This window comes from Bidens hawaiensis, unplaced genomic scaffold (assembly GCF_021521415.1).
Source record: "Bidens hawaiensis isolate Kalapana, Puna unplaced genomic scaffold, B.hawaiensis_p1.1 tig00419570_1, whole genome shotgun sequence".
NCBI classification, from domain to species: domain Eukaryota; kingdom Viridiplantae; phylum Streptophyta; class Magnoliopsida; order Asterales; family Asteraceae; genus Bidens; species Bidens hawaiensis.
In genome coordinates, this window is record NW_027506839.1 from 1 (window position 1) to 14366 (window position 14366).

At 41.5% G+C, this 14366-nt stretch overlaps 1 pseudogene across 1 annotated transcript in view; it reads right to left on the minus strand.

Annotated features, from left to right (window-relative positions):
- Nucleotides 1–4151: 4151 nt before the first annotated feature.
- LOC143618642 (glycerophosphodiester phosphodiesterase GDPDL3-like) overlaps nt 4152–14366 on the minus strand; it is a 59904-nt pseudogene continuing 49689 nt past the window's right edge. Inside the window, exons 2-8 of the transcript XR_013151056.1 lie at nt 6846–6964; nt 5936–6595; nt 5830–5865; nt 5444–5728; nt 5217–5359; nt 4659–5144; nt 4152–4423 (exon numbers count right to left, since the gene is read on the minus strand). The product of XR_013151056.1 is annotated as a glycerophosphodiester phosphodiesterase GDPDL3-like (transcript). The remainder of the gene's footprint in view (nt 4424–4658; nt 5145–5216; nt 5360–5443; nt 5729–5829; nt 5866–5935; nt 6596–6845; nt 6965–14366) is intronic.

Consider the following 14366-nt stretch of genomic DNA (forward strand, 5'->3'; position numbering starts at 1 on the left):
GAAAGTCCGCTACCCCTCACTCTCAAGTAAGTCCGCCCCTAAACTTGACCAACTTAGGTCCTTCCATATTCATCGACTTGTGAGTACGGCCCAGAATTACTAACAATCACCCTTGTAATTTCGGAACCGTTATTTTAACTCGATTTTTCTTGTTCATCAGCCTCTTCAGTTCTTAATCCAGTCCTTCAAATCACGGTTTAGATCAGACAACATGGAATCGACATATGTATCAATTAACCAAGAAAATCAAATAGAGATTATCTTCTAACTAACTTCGACAGCAAGTATGATTCAACTTTAGTTCCGTGGTTACAAGAATTAATAAACAAGATCCGACGTGGCTTCTTGAAGTAACCGATCGATAGTACCTAGATGGTCCTTGGCGTCTCTGATCGATTAACCCTAGATCTTTCTTTGTAGATCTCTCATTGGCAAAAACAATTGGACCTAGATTTCTTCACGACAACGGCAGGCTTCCATGCAGCGGCTAAATCTTGGTAATATCTCAAATCCTAATTCAGTTTGACTCTTTATGAACTCTAACTCGATTACATATCGTGTGTTCTATGATGTTTAACCATAACTTGGTTTATATAGACTAACCTAACTTGCTAGCCAATGCATTACCAATTATAATTACAAAACAATTAAGAAATATATTGTAATTAAGAAATATAACCAACTTGTCAACATTGGTCTCTCAAGTTTACTGACTTGTGACTTAGAGTATGAAATTACCAACAGTCATGCCCATGTCACCTCAATATACATCAACCATTTAAACCAAGATTACATGCCCCAAAGGGCGCTACTAGGTTAAAGGGCAAGGGCTCAAGTGTGTGGGGCCACAATCAAATTCAACTTAATCACAATTTCATATAAAAAAATGATCATTAAAAGTTATGTTGTTAGTTAAATCAGTATACGTTTTTTTATATAAAGTTAGTGAAAACTCTATACCTACATGGTCGTGAAGTGAAAACCCCATCACTTTTTTATAATAACACATGACACGCCGAAGCACAAACATAAACATAACTAAGCGTAATTCTAATATGCTAACCTTCATGTCTTAAATATATGTAATTTCAATTACGAACATGCACACAAAGGTGTTGCTAAACCTCGTGCCCATACAGCGGGGCCTACCCACACGATAGGTCGAACTGGTACCATACAATGAGGTTTAACTGAATACAGGCTGATTGCTTTAAACATAAATTACTAATAACCAAACCTGTCACATATAAGTATGCACACCAACGACAAATTACATTTAAAAGAGAAAGGGTCTAGGGTTGAGTTAATCTACAAATGACACAAAAAATGAGAAGTGTGAGAAGTCATAACTAATTGACATGTGTCAAATGGAGAGAACTAAAGAAAAAATGTATAAAAGTAATAGTACACATTTTCTCTCTTCACATGTAAGTCACATGTTAATTACATCATCATTTTTAAACGTCTATAACTTTTTCATATGATATATTTTTTTTAAAAGTTCACCATAATAACAAACGATTTTTTATCTTTAATATGAGTATGATTTTGTTATATAAAATTTTTTTAAAAAAAATTACATCATTGTGTCTTTTTGCTTACCATTGTATCTTTTTCCGTCATTGTGTCTTTTGGTTTGTTATTATGTTTTTTCGTCATTGAGTCTTTCAACTCACCACTGTGTTTTTCTAATACTAGTAACACCGTTATGTTATAATAATATGTAAATATAATGAAAAATATCAACAAATTATCTAATACATAAAACACAATGATGAATACATATAACATAATCACCTGAAATGTAAGACACAATGGTAAAATGTATACAACACAATGACCTGAAACATAAAACACAATGGAAACTACATATTCCATAAATAATTTTGAACGTAATACACAATGAACTAATACTATTTTTCTCAAATTAAGTGAATGTTGAGCACAATGACTAAAACACAATGACAAGTAGAAAGTCAGATGTTGAGTATAAAGACACAATGACGTAATCTTTGTTTTAATTTTCATCTTTAATATGAGTACCAATTGAAAAACACAATAACCAAAATCTATAACACAATGCATTGAAAAACACAATAACCAAATAACACAATATAAAAAACCCACTAATTTTTATTATGTTTATAATAACAATATGATATTCATATCAAAAAGATAAAAAAACGCTAGTTATTACAATAACAAAATTCTCTTAAAAAATGTCGTATGAAAAAGTTATAGACGTTTTAAAATAATTGAGGAATTGATATGTGTCTTGCATGTAGAGAGAGAAAGTCATCATAAATGTGTTATTACCTTCATACCCTTCTCATCAATTTTTATTTTTAAATTAATCTCTGTCATCCAAATCTAAGAATTGCAAGTTTAAGAAGAAAATTAATGATCTATTCCTCTCTAATGTTTCTTGGAGTCTAACCCACTCAAAGGGTCTTATCTTAGGAGACCGCCGATCTCGAATACGGCTACTATCAGCGGAGGTAGGTGAACGTTGGAGGAGATGGTAGCGGTAGAAGAGTAGACTAGGTTAAGAAGAAGACCGGATTATAAATGTAATGTATTTGGTTCACATTTCACATCTCCACAACATATGTTACAATGTGTGATCTGTGAAAGCCCCATTGCCTACGTGGTGTTACTTTTTTTATAATCCACACAACAAATTTTTATAGTTAGGCTTTGAGAAAAGGGGGCTTCAAAATTAGTGAGGTCGGTTAAAAGTCGATTAGAAGGGGAAAACAATGTCACTTGTGTTCGGTTGACCCGATTAAAGTCAAGCCTTATTTTTTTCTTTTTACCTTTGTTACTTAAAATTCAAAATTTGTTTATTTCTAGTCCTAATTGAAATTGTGTGACTGTTAACTGATTGTTGTTCTAATCCTAATTGAAGAGCAAATGCATTCTTGTGATTTACTATTAGTTTAGTAACATGGAATGGACTATTTTTTGATTCTTCATTTTATTAAAGTCAAATTACCATTTATATTGCAAGGTCTAAGAGCATTTTCATCCGATTCCTTATAATTATGTAAGGGAAGTTTACAAATTATAGGGTGAGTTTGTGAGTGATTGTGTGTGTAAATGATATGGTAGAGAGAGAAATGTGGTGATTTTTTGTAAATTTGGGAAAACATTTAGGGAAACATTGTTTCCCCTATTTATTTTTTAATATTTGTTAGATTGGTTGTAAGTAGAGGAGAGAGAAAACCGTAATGATAAAGGTACAAAATATTATTTAATTGAACAGGAGAGAGAAATGCAGTGTTTTTTAGTGTAATAATAGAGATAGAGATGGAGAACGGGTTGAGAATGCTCTAATATGGCCACAAGCTACTATTAGTATTGGAGTCGTCTTGTTGGTTCATATGTGAAGAAGTGAAACGGGTTGGTCAAGATTGAAGCTTGGCGTGCAAGGCGGCGATTAAGCTGAACAGGACAAGGGTAATTAAGTCTCATCAGTTAAGAGTTTTAGTTTGGGTTTATGTTTATGTATGGTTAAACTTGACAGATCAGATGATTCGGGTCATGGATACGGGTCAGAAACGAAATGGCTCAGCAATTCTCAAGATGTGGTATGTCACATGTTTCTTAGTGTTTGTTTGTAAACCCAAGTAATGGGTCCACAGTCCCAGCCCGATCACCCCACTAGGCCCCCAGATTTAAAAAAAAATTATATTAGCCAACTCATTTGAGCCCAGTTTAATAAAGATATTTACATCTCAAATCATAACTAATTAGCCCATTTACTAAAGGCCCAAATTTTTTCTAGCATGCGGCCGAAAGTTTTTAATGATATTTAGGGGTGGCTGAAATAAACATGGGATAATTGTAGGACTTTTAGGAGTTAGTTTCATAGTTTGTTTTTGTTTTTTGTTCTATATATGTACTTGTGTTGTAAACACAAGTCTGGTCTTTAGTATATTTTGTGTGATTGAAGCTTAAACTCAAAAGTTTATGCTGGTATACTGGATTAAAATATTTGATAATTGTGTTAATAATAGAAAGGGAACCCATAACATTCAGGAAACAAGCCAGAAACTCAAGACAAATTTATAACGAGCCGTGGGCTAACGATTATAAATAAACAGCAATCGCCAAAATTTTTATGATAATAAAGTTTAATAAACAACTTTTTACACCAACACAGTTGTTCCCACCACAGTTTTTGGTGGTTGATCACTTGGTGAAGCCCGTAACAGTGCTGCTATCCCATTGCCAGATGGCGGAGATGTTATTCCAGAAGGCGGAATGGGTTCTTGAGCGACGTCAGCGTCTTTCAAAACAGGATTAGGAGCCTCAGCTGGTGGCATCAATTGAGGTGTCATGAGCGAGAATAATTGACCAGGCACTGCCGGACTCACGTATGATGGTCTCTGATCTTCTGGTAATCGTAGACAACGGTTCCCTAAATCCCACCAAAATGTAACACAAACAATATAAAAGATATGAGACATATATAAACAAAGCCATAAATACATATCTGGTTTGACTTTAAAAACCGAAAACAAATGTGTTCAAAACAAAGAAATTAAGCTTGTTAAGTTTTGGTATAGGCAAAAGATTTTGTAAAATTTTCACTTAACTTATAAAGTAACGATTTTGATCTAAAAAGTGAAGGGTAACAAGATAAATAAACTTACTTCTATATTTGGAAGCAGTAGCTGGATAAGATGTAATAACGCCATTGACACCGGCACCATTAACATACGTGTTAATTTCAACATATGGGTCCGAAAAGAAGTCCCATGGCTGCGAAACAAACTCGTTGTTATAAAATTGTACATACACCGGGAGCCTGAAAGCGTGAAACTTTGCAACAACATGAGTTTGATCACCAAGAAAGCCACTGTTTCTAGGATACACAGATTCTTTCCCAATAATTACAGAATTGGCAAATTCACTTATTTCCACAATTGTTGAATTGAAGGCATCGCGTATATTCTCATCAACTTCACAAACAAGCTCATGCCTGTTGCTTCTTGCCTTGAACAATTTCAAAACTGCACTATCCGATGACTGAATCAAGATTTTCTTGGTCCTCTGGTTGTTTATCCTGGATTTATCAAAACATCCATTACCGCATCGGTCACACTTAACCCTTTGTTAGCAGCTAAGTAAGCTGCATTCTGCAAGTTGTAAGAACAAAAATTGTATCACTTTAGTTTCAGTAATAGATAAACGAAATTATGTTGACTCACCTTAACATTGATTAAGACACCAGAAACTGAAGTAGCATTACTAGCAAAGTCCAAAAGGTCGGATAGTCTCATAAAGTTGCCAGCATTTGCAAATCTTGGGTTTCTTGCCAAAGTGTAGTTTGTATATGGCGTGAACATTTGAGCTGAAACACAAAGAAAAATAAGAAGCAATATACAAGAAAAACGGGTTATATTAACAACATAAAACATGGGAGTAGAATAGTTACGTTTAAAGCTCTGAATCTGGTCCCAAGTAAGACTGAATGTAAATATCCCAGCACTAGATTGAAGGTCAGGAATGGTTGTTTTCAAATTTTTGAATCCCGTCTGGGCGACAGTTGTTATGTCGAGGAGGTCTATTGAACCTAAAAAAATAGGTATCCCATCACTTGTTATCTGAACGGGACAATCGATAATATCCGCACCATCAGAAACCGCTTTTTGGTATGCCAAATCAGTACAGCCCGGGTAGTCACCACTTGCTCCTTCATATGATATAATCACAGGTTTTTCTGCACAAAAAATAATGTCACTGTTAACAATGTTCACCTTTCAAAAATACTATAAATGGTTATGGTTTAAGAATTAAGACTTAAAAATATAGCATCTGTACCTTGAGTTTGGTTTACGCCCAAGTTCGACAAGCAATCTGTAGGATTATGTACACAGAAATTAGAATCTAGAAGAGTGGTAACAACAAAGTAAGTCAACAAACTTACCAAATGCCGCAGATGGAGTTATTGGGTTATCAGAAAGCACACCATCTACAGCAAACACACCATTGTCGACATATTGGAGATACTCCTGTACAGGGTCATAACTATAGTTATCGCCAGTTTAACATCATTGACAAAATCAGATGCAAAAACTTCTAGACCTGCTTTATGAGCATCTGCTACCAAAGAAGTAGCCGGCTGCAAATAGAAATCACTCCCAACAGGCCATATATATGATTTAGGATCAATAATTCCTTGGGCAAATGTTGTGACCAATTTCAGATTCCTCAAAAGCGAACCATATGTTCGGTTTGTTGTAGGCTCGGTTTCATCCGGTCCAAGAAACCGAAAAACTAATTTGGTTGTTTTTGGATTAAATCTTGTCACAATACTTCTTAGAAAGTTCACTTCAGGTGATGATATGTATCTAATTCTAAATTTTCTTGAAGCAGCCATCACATAGCTTCTCATGCTCAAATTATGTTGGCTATAAAACGCATCATGCTGGATGTTCAACCACAGTCCTGGTGGCTTTAAGCCGACAACCTCATCAACAGTAAGAATCTTTGAAGAGCCATCAAAATATGGAACTCTAGAGTAGATCCCCTGTGTTACTGTAATAACAATATTCTTCTTCTTCTTCTTCTTCTTCTTCTTCTTCTTCTTATTATTATTATTATTATTATTATGAACAAAAACTAAACATTATTACAAAAACTGAAAATAATGAACTTACAAAAGTATTTGGTAAGGTCAGCAATGGTGAAATCAATAGGGAAGTATCCCTTCACGGGTACTCCGTTGACATTGTAGGTCTTTCCCCCTTGTCAAACATAGGATCGATTAATGTAGATGAGTTTTGAAGATCCAAATTTGGAAAACAGATGCCGATGTTATCGTTAGTTAATTGTACATCACACCACAGCATTACATCGGGTACGCTAGTAAGTATCGCCAACTTGTACGCCAATAAACTAGAACCGGGAAATAGCCCTGAAAATCCACCATTTGCAACCACTAATGGCCGCTCTCCTGCAAAATTTGAATAACAGCAAAAGCTTATAAATAAAAGCTTCTAAAATTTTATAGAAGGTAACCATCAACTAAAAATCATGTTTTTGTACAAACAAAGGAAGTTTATAGTTTATAAATAAACTGCTCTCTATTACTTATATATTCTCTATTAAAAAACGTGTATTTTGATTGTATATATATTAAAAAAAAACTATATAGACAATACTAAGGTAAGTATAAGAGAAGTAGTTATACCGTGAAGAGGTAGGTCCCAGCAGAGCCCAGTTGGACCCGCAAGACTCACCTTGAACAGGGACGTCTGCGCAATGACCAACTGCTCCAGCAGGACCCACCATGCTCAAAGAACCTTACGCGCAGTACGCCAGCTGTACCCGCAGGGAAAGCCTCCCAATGGTGAAGTACCCCGCCTGTTCCCGCAGCTGCGGATACAAGCCATCAGGGAAGGCTACCCGCACTAACAGCAAGGCTACACGCACAAGGCATTAGCTACTTCAGTAGTCACATGAAGGAATGAGCAAGGCGGGAATACTCCCGCCCAAGTGAGCCAGTCCGTATGCTTCTGGAAGGTCTTTCGTACTATACCTACTAAGGTATGGGCGGAACAGACAAATTGACCAGAGCAGCCCATGAACCAATCACAGGGTGACAGCTCACCGACAACAATACGAGGAGGAGCACCCTCTAGTACTGTTGTCACTATTAGCCGCTGCCTACTCACCAACCCTTACGAGGGGACGTGCGCAGCCTACAGTTGGTGGAACAGTGCGTAGCCGGCAGTAAAGGAACAGTATACAGCCGACCTTTACTGTTGGCCGTAGCCTACCCACCAACCAGCATGGCCTGTGCGTAGTCCACTGTTGGTGGAACAGAAATACTATTCAGCCGGCAGTACCTTTTAGGAAACCTACCTTCGGCTATAAATACTCCAACACCTTGGAATGGTAAGGGCATCTGATATCTCAATCTTATCTAGCAATCTCTTAATATACACTTATATTCAGAGCAATCTAGTCTGATTCTCACGCCGGAGGGTGGTCACAAGGAGGAACCCCCCCCCCCCTTCTCAGTGACGAGCTTACGGTGTCTGTTTTGCAGGTCTCCTGAAGAACAACCTTCTCTGCTGGACCTCATCCCCGTGGGAAACATTACTTAACCCCCAGACTATCTATAATCTGTCCAGGGTTCACTTAGTGTTTCTTCATTGGCGCCATCCGTGGGACAAAAACTAGAACTAATTTAGTTTTTTCAAAATTTCTGAAGAAATGGTTAACGTTACTCCGGTCCCAAGGCCAGTAACCGACCAAGAAACCCCGGTAACCACAACCCCAGCAACTGGGGGGAACACTGGCGGTTATACAAATCTTACGAACACTACCCCGACTACCCAAGCCGGGGCAAGTGCAGTAAATATTCCACTGGGGTTCACTGATGCCCAGTTGGAAAAACGAACAAGGGTCCCTCGCCAAACACTAGATCAAGTGAAGACGTGGGCCGAAGCACGTCAAAGAGAGTTCCAAGCTGAATTGGACGAACGCTTGCGTTCAGTTCAACAGGCTGACGAATTCGGCAGTACTCGCCAACACCTCAATATGAACAGTGAGTGCGAGTACTCAGACGACGAGAGGGAAGAATCCGATACCGACGCAAACCCTCGCCATAAGGCGAAAGGGAAGCGTAAGGAACGGACTTCCAACCAAAAAGGAATTTTGGGGAAGCTTTTAAACCAACAAATGCGGAGAGAAACCCGCGTGACTTCTCCAAAACCTTTAGACCAACTGCAACAAATGCAGGAAAGTCAAAATTCGCAAGGGACATTGCGGAAGCAATCGCCCCGAGAAGTGCCAAACAAATGTCCAACATTGGCACTTATGATGGTCTATCCGACCCAGACGACCATTTGAACAGGTTCATTGCGGGGGCTACCGTCAGTAACTGGACGGAACCCACGTGGTGTTACATGTTCCAGATGACTCTGGTCGGAGCGGCCAGGGCATGGTTCGATCGTTTACCGGTCCACCACATATATGACTGGGCGGACTTTCAGAACAAGTTCAGCCAGCACTTCAGCCAACAGAGGAAATACACTGAAGAACAGTGAACGATCCTCAACTGCGTTAGAGAGGAGGATGAATCTTTACTAGACTTCATCACCCGCTTCAACTCCAAAAAGCTAAGTCTCGGCAACATAAGTGAAGATCTGGTTCGCGCCGCTTTCATCCAAGGCGCCGAATACCCAGAGCTTATCCGCACATTGACGGGTAAGGATGGCATGCCATCAACATGGGATGCCATCATGACGGCGGCAAAGCGCTTTGCCGAGACGGAAAAGCAACTGGGAAGGGATCTTCCCCAGAGTACACACCTCTACACGCAGAGGACAAGAGAGAACAATGTTCGGATCGCCCGGCAGAACAAAAAGAGGAAGCTAGGTATCTGGCAGTCAAGGGTAAACTTTGACACCTCATCCAGCTCTCACCCTCTTGTTGGCGGAAGAAATCACACACACCCTTCAAGCCAAAAGCACCGGTGGACGCCACTCACCAAAAGCGTCACGGAGATATTTGCCACTGAAAAGCTACCGTGGCCAAAAGCTCCAATGATCCGGCAGCGACCTAATGCGGATCAGAGCAAATCCTGTGACTTCCACGGGACAAAAGGTCATGGTACGGAAGAGTGTACATCCTTGAAGGATATTGTTGAAGCATTCGTCAAGGATGGAAGACTGGCACACCTGGTGGCATCAATCAAGAAGGGAGGACGGAACGACAACCGGTACCGAGGCAACGGACGAAAGCCCGTTGACATCAGCATCAACATGGTTCATGGCAATATCAGAGGAAGAAAAAGGCGAACGATAGAACCATGTGCGTGGAAGGAAGCTGAGGTGCGCTTCCCGCGAGTGCCAGGAGGACCCAGCAAAGAAGGCCCTATCATCATCAAAAGCCAGCTGGGGCACTACATCACCTCCCGCACTCTTGCTGACAACGGCGCCTCGTCAACGGTGATGTACAGGCAGTTCTTCGACAAGCTAGATGACGAAGACAAGGAACGCCTGGAAACGATCTGCGCCTCGATGGAAGGGTTTGATGGCAGCACAAACACCCCCCTGGGTATCCTATCTTTCCCCGTCACTCTTACGGATGGGAAACACTCCCGCACAGAAGATGTGGACTTTGTCGTGATGAGGAAGCCACACCACACATACGACATTCTCTTCGGGAGAGACGGGATGGCAAGATTCAACGCCGTGGTATCCTCAGTCCACGGCATGATGGGATGGCCAACAGCTGAGGGTGTAGCGATGATCACCGGCATTCCCCAGGTATGCATCGCATCTGTCTCATCTAAACCCAAACCAAAGATGGCTAAACCGACCATCACCGAACCAGAAAAATGGGCCTTCAATGGCAAGTACCCAGACCAGGCCGTCACCATTGGCCCTACAATTGTTGATCCCACACGCACCTTACTCAAGCGCCTATTACAAAAAAACGCTGACATCTTCGCATGGACACCAGCTGACATGACTGGTGTGCCCCGAAGTAAGGCAGAGCATAAGCTCAAATGCGATCCGGCTGTTACGCCGATCGTACAAAAGCGCAGAGTAATGGGGCCAGAACAAACTAACGCGTGTAGAACCCAAGTCAAGGAACTCCTTGACGCAGGCATCGTACGCGTTAGTAGATATCAAACTTGGGTTGCAAATCCCGTTATGGTACCGAAGAATAACAAACAATGGCGCATGTGCATAGATTTCAAGGACTTGAACAAAGCATGCCCCAAAGATTGTTATCCGTTACCCGAAATTGATCTTAAGGTGGACTCGCTGGCACCATTCCGCCTTAAATGCTTCCTGGATGCGTATAAGGGGTACCATCAAATACACATGGCCGTTGATGATCAGGACAAAACCGCTTTTCGGACGCCCGATGGCACATTTTGTTACCAAATGATGCCATTCGGACTTAAGAATGCCGGGTCCACATACCAACGCCTGATGGACAACCAGTTTCATGCCCAAATTGGGAGGAACTTGGAAGTCTACATGGATGACTTGGTCATCAAAAGCCCTGACCCAGAAGTGATGCTGAAAGACATCGAAGACACTTTCAACACGCTCAGGAAGATAAACATGAAGCTCAACCCGAGCAAATGTGCCTTTGGAATGGAAGAAGGGAAGTTCTTGGGGGTCATCGTCACTAAAGATGGCTTCAGAGCGAACCCTGAAAAGGTCGAAGCCATTATCAAAATGGAATCACCTACTACCATCAAACAGGCTCAGACACTGAATGGATGACTGGTGGCACTTAATCGCTTTTTGGCAAACCACGCGGATAAGTCGTTTCCCTTCGTGTCAACATTGAGAAACTGTTTAAAGAAAACGCACTTTCGCTGGACACCAGAAGCGGAAGCAGCTTTTCAGGAGATTCGGTCACGCTTGATCGAACTCCCAACACTCACAGCACCAAAAGCGGGAGAGGAATTAATCCTATACCTTTCCGCAATAAATAGAGCAACCGGGGCAGTCCTGCTAGTAGAGCGAAAAGGCATCCAGATGCCAATCTATTATGTCAGCCGTGTCCTAACAGACGTAGAAACCCGGTACTCTACCCTCGAAAAATTAGTCTTAGCACTTATACACGCTTCACGCAGGTTAAGACGATATTTCCAGGGCCACCCAATCACCATTCTCACCAACTTCAAACTTGCAAACGTTCTAGGCAAACCCGAGTTATCGGGACGCCTAGCCAAATGGGCAATTGAGTTGGGAGAATACGCGATAAAGTATAAACCAAGACCAGCCATAAAAGGCCAGGTTCTGGCCGACTTTATTGCAGAAGTGCCTGCATCGCGGGAAAAAGAGTGCCAGGAAGAGGTTCAACCCTCTCCAGCACAAGACATCAATGATGTCTGGCAACTCTACACTGATGGAGCAGCCAGTAACGAGGGTTCAGGCGCAGGGCTGAAACTAACCAACCCAGCAGGCCAAGAATACACTTACGCTATTCGACTGGATTTTCCAAGTACGAATAACGAAGCCGAATATGAGGCATTCTTGGCTGGGTTGAGAATTGCGCGTAAGATGGGGGTGAAAAACTTGGAAGCCCACGTGGATTCCATGTTGATAGCCAATCAAATCAACGGGACGTACACGGCCGTGAACGACACAATGGCCCTGTAACTCGCACAAGCAAAATCCCTTATGCGCGATTTCAATGACTGCAAAGTCATACACGTCAAGCGAAGTGAAAACAAATCTGCGGATGCGTTAAGCAAGCTTGCATCATTAGCCTTCACCCACTTAGGAAAGGATATCCGCATTGAACTCCTCGAGACACCTTCGGTCCCGCACAAGGAAATTTGTGTCATCCAAACCAGCTCGGAAACGTGGATGACACCAATAATAAAATACCTTGCGGCAGGTACACTACCAGAATCCAAAACACAGGCAAGAAAACTAACGCTGTAAAGCACTGAATTATCAACTCATCGATGACATCCTTTACAGACGTAACTTTCTTGGCCCACTCTTAAGATGCGTAGACAACCAAGATGCTGACTACCTCATAAGGGAAGTACACGAAGGCATCTGTGGAGTACACGCAGGTCCCCGCGCTGTTGTAGCTAAGCTAAACAACGCGGGATACTTTTGGCCGGGGATGCATATGGATGCACTGGCATACATCAGAAAATGCAGGTCTTGCCAGCTTTACGCACCCAACACGCACCGCCCGAAGAATGAACTTGTTCCAGTCACTTCTTCATGGCCATTTCAGAAGTGGGCCATCGATGTGACAGGCCCATTTCCTACAGCAGCAGGAAATGTTCAGTTCCTTGTGGTAGCCATCGACTACTTCACCAAGTGGATAGAAGCAAAACCTTTAGCCCAAACAACCGCAAAACATATCAAAAAATTTATTTGGGAATTTATTATTTGTCGTTTTGGACTTCCACAGAATTTGGTGAGCGATAACGGCACCAACTTTGCTGACAAGAAGCTACAACAGTGGCTGAAAGAACTTAAAATCACCCACACCTTTTCCTCAGTGGCACACCCGCAAGGTAATGGTGAGGTGGAAAGAGCAAACAAGAGCATCGTCGAAGGCATCAAGAAAAGACTCTTGGAACACAGATCCGGCTGGGTGGACGAGCTTCCGCACGTCCTTTGGGCAAACAGAACGCTGAAGAAGGCCAGTACGGGAGAAACCCCGTTCAGCCTCACTTATGGCACGGAAGCCATGGTCCCGGTCGAAATTGGTTTACCCTCACCAAGGATCTTGATTCAGCCAGAAAACAATGATGCGGAAAGACGGTTGGATCTTATGCTGACCGAGGAACGCAGAGACTTAGCCGCAGTGCGTGAAGAGAACTACAAGCGACAAATGCAAAAGTACTACAACACGCGGGTAAAACTCTGCAACTTCAATGTAGGAGACTACATACTGCGTAACAACGAGGCTTCGAACCAAGAACGCCCAGGAAAGCTGGCCCCGGTCTGGGAAGGGCCATACATTATCAAAGAAGTCCTGGGAAAGGGCGCATACCGGCTCGAAAGGCTCGATGGCACTCCCATCCCAAGAACATGGAATGGAGCTCAATTACGCAAATGTTATATGTAGATCAATTCCAAACTTGTAAAGAAAAGGCCTAGAGCCACTTCTAATGGAAATGATTCTCCTTTCATAATGTGTTAACTTTACCTTTATACTTATGAACTTCCCACACTGGTGCCGGTATTCATCGCATAAATGGGGAAGATGTAAGTCGTTACGTGTGGAGGCGGCAAAACCCGCATAAACACAACGCTAAAAATAAGGAAAACCTACACGCAAGTCAGATGTAAGTAAAGTTTAGCCATCCTTGTAAGTGCAAGTGACGGTCTTACCCGCACAATCACGAACAAGGAAGCAAAACTTCAACCTATCATCTACCACGTTCAAAGGTTATCCTAAAAAAGAATAAGGAAAACCTACACGCAGGTCATATGTAAGTAAAGTTTAGCCATCCTTGTAAGTGCAAGTGACGGTCTTACCCGCACAATCACGAACAAGGAAGCAAAACTTCAACCTATCATCTACCACGTTCAAAGGTTATCCTAAAAAAGGATGAGGAAAACCTACACGCAGGTCAGATATGGGTAAAGTTTAGCCATCCTACTAAGTGCAAGTGACGGTCCTACCCGCACAATCACGAAAGAGGAGGCAAAACTTCACACCTATTATCTACCACGTTCAAAGGTTAACTTATTCTAAAACACTTGGAAAATTGCTAATTCAAACTAAAGTATGCAAGTCATATAACGTTTATAAAGCAAGGAATCCAATGGAAGAAGCGGTCTTAGCCGCACAAAGATTTATATTTCATAAATATTCGTTACAAGAATGGTGTGACATCTACC